This window comes from Lactuca sativa, chromosome 5 (genome assembly GCF_002870075.4).
Source record: "Lactuca sativa cultivar Salinas chromosome 5, Lsat_Salinas_v11, whole genome shotgun sequence".
In the NCBI taxonomy this organism is placed as follows: Eukaryota; Viridiplantae; Streptophyta; class Magnoliopsida; order Asterales; family Asteraceae; genus Lactuca; species Lactuca sativa.
This window is the reverse complement of record NC_056627.2, coordinates 360,041,389-360,048,647: the sequence shown is the minus strand read 5'-3', so window position 1 is coordinate 360,048,647 and position 7,259 is coordinate 360,041,389.

Genomic DNA, 7,259 nt, shown 5'->3' with positions numbered 1-7,259 from the left:
CGAACCGAACCGACCCGAACCCGAATAAACCGAAAACCGAATAAGGGTAATTGTATGAACCAAAAACGAACCAAATAAGCAATACGGGTTCGGTTCGGTTCGGGTATTATTCGGTTCGGTTTGGTTCCGACCCGAATAACCCAAATAACATGTAGAAGATGATTAAGGAGCCAAATAACCTGAATAAACCGAATAACATTTACAAATAACATTTACAATGTGATTATAAATATTTTATTTTGTATGACTTGAATGGAGTTTGATCATAGTAGAAACTAGAAAACAACGATGATGAGACGATTATTTTTTCCAGACGCAAGGGTCGACTTTTTTTTTCTTATCGTGAATAGACTTTGAAGTTTGAACTTTGAATCGGTGATGATTGATCAATGAGTCCAGGTTATCGTAAGTCGCAAGGGCAGTAGCCGCAACTGTCGATCAAAGAGTAATGTCGCAAGGATGAGAAAAACCTCAATCGATCAAAGAAGTCATGTCGTTGACTCGTCGATTTGGTGTAATACGGATGATCGAATTCGATTGCGTTGATTTTTTTGGTGTATTACGTGGGTTTTGTTGGGTAACGATCGATAGAAAAGAAGATCGAATAAGCAATCATGTTAGGAAAAAAAATGTGACTTTTCATATTCGGTTCGGTCCTTTTGGACCGAATAAGCCCTTATTCGGGTAACCCGAACCGAATAACCCGAAAACCAAATAAGCCTTATATAGATACCTGAAAACCGAATCGAATTGCTTATTCGGGTCTAATTCGGTTCGGTCCGGTTCGGTTTTCGGTTCGGTTTTGGTTTTCGGGCCAAATTCTCATCCTACTTCCACCCACGAATATGCGGTCAGATTAAATGCATGGTTCAAACTTTGAGGATAATTGGGATTGGTATCTTCCATTAGTCGGGTTTTCCTATGATAACAGTTTCCACTCTAGTATTGTCATACCTCCATTAGAACTATTGTGTGGTAGGAAGTGTAGGACGCCCATTTGATAGGCGAGGTAGGTCATTGGGTACTGAAGAGCACAATTACTATGCATAAGCTGCATGAGTTGATTTAGATGGTATGGGAACAATTTGTAACCGTGTAGAGTCGACAAAAGAGTTACATCTATAGGATTCTTCGGTTCACTCAAAATACAAACCTTATTCTCTCAAAATGTCTTCTAAAAACCAAAATAATCCCAACTCTTCCAACCCAATTGCATTCTTCGGTCACACTCTGTCATCTAACTTACCAGCCACAAATTGATCCATCAATTTACTCTCAAAACCAAATGTTTGTAGGTGGTGTTACTAGTTACTATTCACATATCCAAATGTCATAACAATTCCAATTCCAATCTCATCCCGCCACCAACAACACCCCAACAAAAACTCAACCTAATTCCAATTCCAATGTCAACTGCCTTGAACGCCCTAAAGCGGAAATCCTTACAATTCTGAACCTGTACAAGAAGTTCAACCAAAAATAAAAGGGAAAATCGAGAGTATAAAATGGAGTAAAAAAGAAGAGACGAAATTAGCAAAGGCATGGGTCAACATATATGAAGATAACGCAACCGGGAAGAGCCTATTGCGTGATTATATTTAGATACGTATTAAGGAGTGGTTTAATAAGGGTATGGGTTGAAGTCCATATTATGGGATGCATGGGCAATGTAACTCAAAATGGGCTTATATAAACAAACTCGTCACACATTGGAACAAAATTTAAACAAACTTTGAAAAACAATGGGCTAGAGGGGAAAGTGAGACAAGTTTGTTGAAAAAACGCACACGACATTCCAAGATGAGATGCTAAAGCCTTTTATATTCATGCATGTTTGGGATGTTGTAAAAAAATAGTATTAGGTGGAAGTAATTTGGAACACATGAAGACATTTCCAATCATCCAAAAAGAAGCAAAACATCTACATATTCAAGTTCATAATAAATATTGTCGGATGGTCATATTAACGTTGATCTTACTGATGATAACGACGACATTGAAGAAATACAATCACCTCCTCGTCCCATGGGAAGGGACAAAGCAAAGGTAAAGGGAAAGCAAAATCGACATCTTCAAATTTGTCGCTCGGAACCAAACAGTCAATCAAATAAGAGGAAATGATGACGTAAATGACACAATTGAATACAACTTTGGAGAAGCATAGGACTGAAAACCGTTCCACTTACAAAATATTCATTGGTAATGCAAGACATGAGACACTTCGACCCCGAAGATCAAGAAGTGGCTAAGGCAGGCGAAACGTCGATTCGAGAAACATACAATCTACTATGCAAATGAAATTTCAATGTTATTTTATTCTTATTTCTAGGTTTTTAATGTAATTTTTAATTTCATGTTATTTTTTGTAGGTTTTTTATGTAACTTTTAATTTCATGTTATCTTTTTTTTTAGGTTTTCTAAAATGTAATTTTTAATTTTATGATGTTTTTAATTAATATTAATGATTTTTATTAAAAAAGATCATATAATTTTAATATGAAATAAAAAAAATTCATAGACAAAACCATCACCACATCCAAGTAATATGAAAAAAATATGAATTATAATAGAATCTTACGTAACACCTATATGACATACTTTTTTCATAGACAAAAAAAAAATAACCATATCATTTACCCTTTAGCCTCATGCAAATAGATTTGATCAACATTTTGCCAATAAAAATTATATTTTTCATTGTTTAAAATACAATCTAAGTTTTCCTTAAAAAATAATGTTGACAATCACCAAGAACCAATAGTTGGTAGTAAGGTTATGTTTAACGTATTAGCTGAAAAGTTTGCTGATAGCTAAAAAACTTGTTAAATAAAAAACTAGCTGATAAAAAATGATGTTTGGTAAAACTAATTGAAAAGCTAGCTGAAATATATAAAATTACATAAAAATGCATTTAAGAGAATGTGTTTCTATAATTACTTAAGGGGTATATTTGGAAATTTTTTAAAAATCTTCTAAAAACCAGTCTAAATAACTTTTTAAAAAATTAGTTTATAAGCTAACTTATAAGCTATTTTTTATCTTGCCAAACACAACAAATTAAAAAAGCTCAAAAAATAAACTAACTTATTAGCTACAAATCAAATACAGCCTAAGAGAAACAAAAGAATTATCAGTCAAAATAAAAAAATGATAGAAATAAAAGGTTTGTAAAATCTAAAGTCATTTTGAAAGAAAAAAGCAAATTACGTTGTTGTTGTTGTTATTATTATTATTATTATTATTATTTACTTGCTCGTAACAAAAATAATTTTGGAGAGAATATCAGTTGTTTTATGTGAAAATGAAGAAAATATATTTAAATAAAAAATATTTTATAATATTAACCCATTGATAAATTTCTCAACAGACTCTTTTCCGTTCATGACTCAGGGGTTGTTTGTTTTGCCTCTTAATGATCCCATTAAGAGGCTGGATCTGGATCATTAAAGATTCAGAGTGTTTGGTTGAAACACTTTTACCCTCTTAATCGGTCAGATGCGGCTAAAGCTGATCTAATTTGGTAAGATATGAGGAGAAGTTTGAATAAAAAAAATTCATCTTCTACCCTTGCCCTAACAATAAATTGCGGCCGACTCTTTTTTCTTCTAGTTAGGGTCAGTATAGTGTTGCGTCTATTGGGCTCGTTAGCTAGTCCAATGTTTATCTCCGGTATGGGTCTGTCCATCCGTGAGTTTTGTAGGGTTTAGTATAAATAGATGCTTGCATGCATCCTAGAACGTAATGATTATAAACGATTAGAGAAGTATTGTTCAACATATTCATCGTTCTTATTTTGTAACCCTAGAATCCTCTACAGTGGAAGTTCTTAGTCGAGCTCTGCTGAGGATCGAGTAATCTAATCATTCGACACATTCTGATTCATACTTGTGTTTCGTTTTTACTATCTTTACGTTCGTTACTTACCTGTTGCAAAGATCTAATCGATCAAAGAGTTATTTTATAACTCATCAATTGGTATCAGAGCAGGAGGCTGTGTAATTCATACACATCTTTTCTGTGAAAGAGTTTGCGATTAGGGTTATTCCGCATTAACTAATATTTATTGAGCCATCATTCCATAATTGACGTAACTCAGCATTTATTTTTTTTGCCCTAATATTACATATCACAAGTCTGATCTTTCAAACAGGTTAAACGAACAAGCATGGACGAGTCACAATCTAATCCCATCAACATCTCAAACAGCATTGGATCAACGACGAAGATTCCTATTCCTTACACCCAGGATTACGAAGTCTGGGCGCATCATTTTGAAGATTATGTCATCGGATCTGAAGACAATGGATACCTTATTTAGGAAGCAATCGTATCTAGACCATTTGCTCACTCAGGAACATCAAAAATCATTAAAACTCAGAAAGAGTATAATGATCTGTTAAAGGATGTAAAGGATGTTGCTCAAGACGAAAAGGAAAAGTTTCAGTGCAACATTAAAGCATTGAGACCGATTCGATTCGCTCTTCAATCAGATACATTCAGGCTGGTGAGTTCATGCAGCACCGCTAAAGAAATCTGGGATAGGCTGCGAGAGCTATATTCCACAGATGAAGATTTGGAGCATTCTATTCAGACCTTGCTTTTGTCTGAGTTTGGTGAATTTAAACAGAATTCTGATGAAACTGTTACTCAGACGTTTGATCGCTTCAATCATCTTCTTAGCAAGATGATCAAACACGATATAGAAACGAAGCTGATTGAACAAAAAGTAACCTTTTTGAATGGCCTTAGATTCGAGTGGAGAGCGGTTATGTCTACTGTTAAAGCTCATGAGCAATTTAAATCTTATTCATTGGCAAAGCTGGTGGGGATTCTGAAATCCCAAGAAAAGATTGTCTTGCAAGAGAAAAATGTGGTCTCGAGTTTGGGATCCTTGGCACTCCTGTCTAAAAGCAAAAGTGTGGTAGAAGATGAAGATCTCAACTTAGAAGACTATGATCTTACTTCTGAGGACTATGCAATGATGGTGTCGAATCCAAAGAGGTTCATTAAGAAAAGGTTCCCTACCAATAAGAACCGAAATTGGCAGGGAAGCTACAGTTATGAAAAGGTTAAGGAGGAACCGAAGACAGAAGAACCAAAGAAAGAGGTGAAAGTTGAAGGAGATTCTGGTGTGAACTGCTACTACTGTGGAGGAAAGAACCACTATGCCAAAGACTGTGTCCTAAAGAAAATGGCAGAGAAGGATGAGGAAAAAGATGAAGAGGCTGTGTTGATGAAAAAGCTGGAAGAGATCAAGAGAAAGAAAGCTGCTACTAACCCTTCTATGAATGCTTTAATAGTGCAAGGTTCGGTAGTGGATGATGAGTTCGGTGGCGTGCAAGTCTGGTCAACCGACTCAGAGGATGATGAAGTTAGGAAGTCATCTCATGGAAAGGCGTAAGTTGCAAGAGGTGATGAAAGCAGTGGGAAGTGTTTGATGGTGAAAGATATATCTCAAATGAGGGGATACAATATAGATGGTGGGAAAGAGGACACCAAGGAGCGAGAGGACTTATGCTTCACAGCAAAACCTCTCAGTGTGCAGATCAATGAGCTTGATGAATTGATCAAGAAGGTACAATCCGTTTTTGTTTCATTCAAAGTCCCACAAAATTCATATGAAAAAGAATTAAAAAGCTTAAACTCAAGAATCTCAAATCTAGATAGCAGTTTAACTCAAACACGGGTCACCAATTCTAAACTAACTGACCAAATAAGGAGGGTGTCATCCAAGAGTGAGGAACGGAGGATGTGGATAGAGCTGAAGGAGTCGGAGTTGATTAAATCTAAGGACGAAAACATTTATTTACAAAGAGACAATTTAAAACTTCTGAAACAGAGAAATGTTTTTTGTTTAATTGCTAAAGGTCTTTATGCTAACATCACTCAACTTCATCTGAACTGTGAAATAGGGCAGAAAATTCATCGCATGATTTTGCCCTTCCTTGAGTTTAAGGATGATGAAATCGATGCTTAAGCATATAATTGTGAAAGTGTAGTTTCGTCTGATGATGTGAATCCGACTTATATGTATGGTCTGGACAAAATCGAATCTTTTATAAAGTCCAAGGACCATAAGGACATGCTGAAAAACCTTTTGGATGAAAACGATAAACTGAAACTAAGGACCGAAACCATACAAAAATTTGACTCATTGAATGCCAACTTGAGCTCAGAAAATAAAATTGATGTTGAAAACGCGTCTGAGCTTAATGAGGATGATGATATGAGCGTAATTTCTGTAGAGGATGAAGTTGATTGTTCTGAGTTTGTCAAGAGCGAACCCGAAAACCACAAAAATCTTATTTCTGAAAATTATGTGGAGTTTGCTCGTTTGTCCCAAAATAAGTCCCCGATTCTTGAAGAAAAGGCCATTGTGTACCAAAAGGTGAGAACAACACCAAATCAGGTGTATAAGGTCACAGGAGTAACCGAACGTCAGACAGCCGAACTCACCGCCATAGTAAACGAAGATAATGCAGATGGCTGTGATGAGTTTTTCTGGTCTGCTCCTATAGATAATGCTGACGAAACCGTTGGTCTGTCAGAGCGAACGTCCTGGAAAACCAAAGGCAGATATGTGCCAGAGCCACTAAACAAGCCTGACAACTTCGATATGCCAAGTACTAGTGGTACAAAAGAAGTTCCTGTAGAAGAAGTCACTCCTACAAGCGAAACATCATCTGTTAAAAGTGAACCAGCTGAAAGGAAGCAAAAGCAAAAAGCCAACATCCACCTACAGCCAAAGCAAGTGAAGGATCAAAAGCAGCAAAGGAATCTGAGATACAAAAAGAATCTCTCAGAGCGAAAACAGTTTTGGCGATCTCAAAACGCCCATTTCTCTTATCATGACAAAAATTCAAAGTCAGAGAAAAGTACTGTCAGGCCGCAAGAAAGGAATAACAACCGAAGGGAAAGGTTCGGTTCAGAGAACACCAGCTTCCGAAAGCATAGGTTCGGTTCCGAGAGCAAAAGCTATCGAGGTTCAAGGTTCGGTCCCACTAATAACCAAAACATAAAGGGTCACTTAGACCCTCAAGTCAAGAAAACATCTCAGTCTAAATTCTCTCATTCTAATTCTTCTCAACCCCATTCTAAATCCAATTCTGTTCAAACTCAAAATCCAAAATCTTCAGCAGCTTTGAAAGGAAAATCGAAGGTTTCCTCAGTCAAGAATGATCAAAAGCATTCCAAGGCCCAAACGCCTGAACCTGAATCCAAACCGACAGTAACAAATCCTAACAAAATTAAAGTTTTCA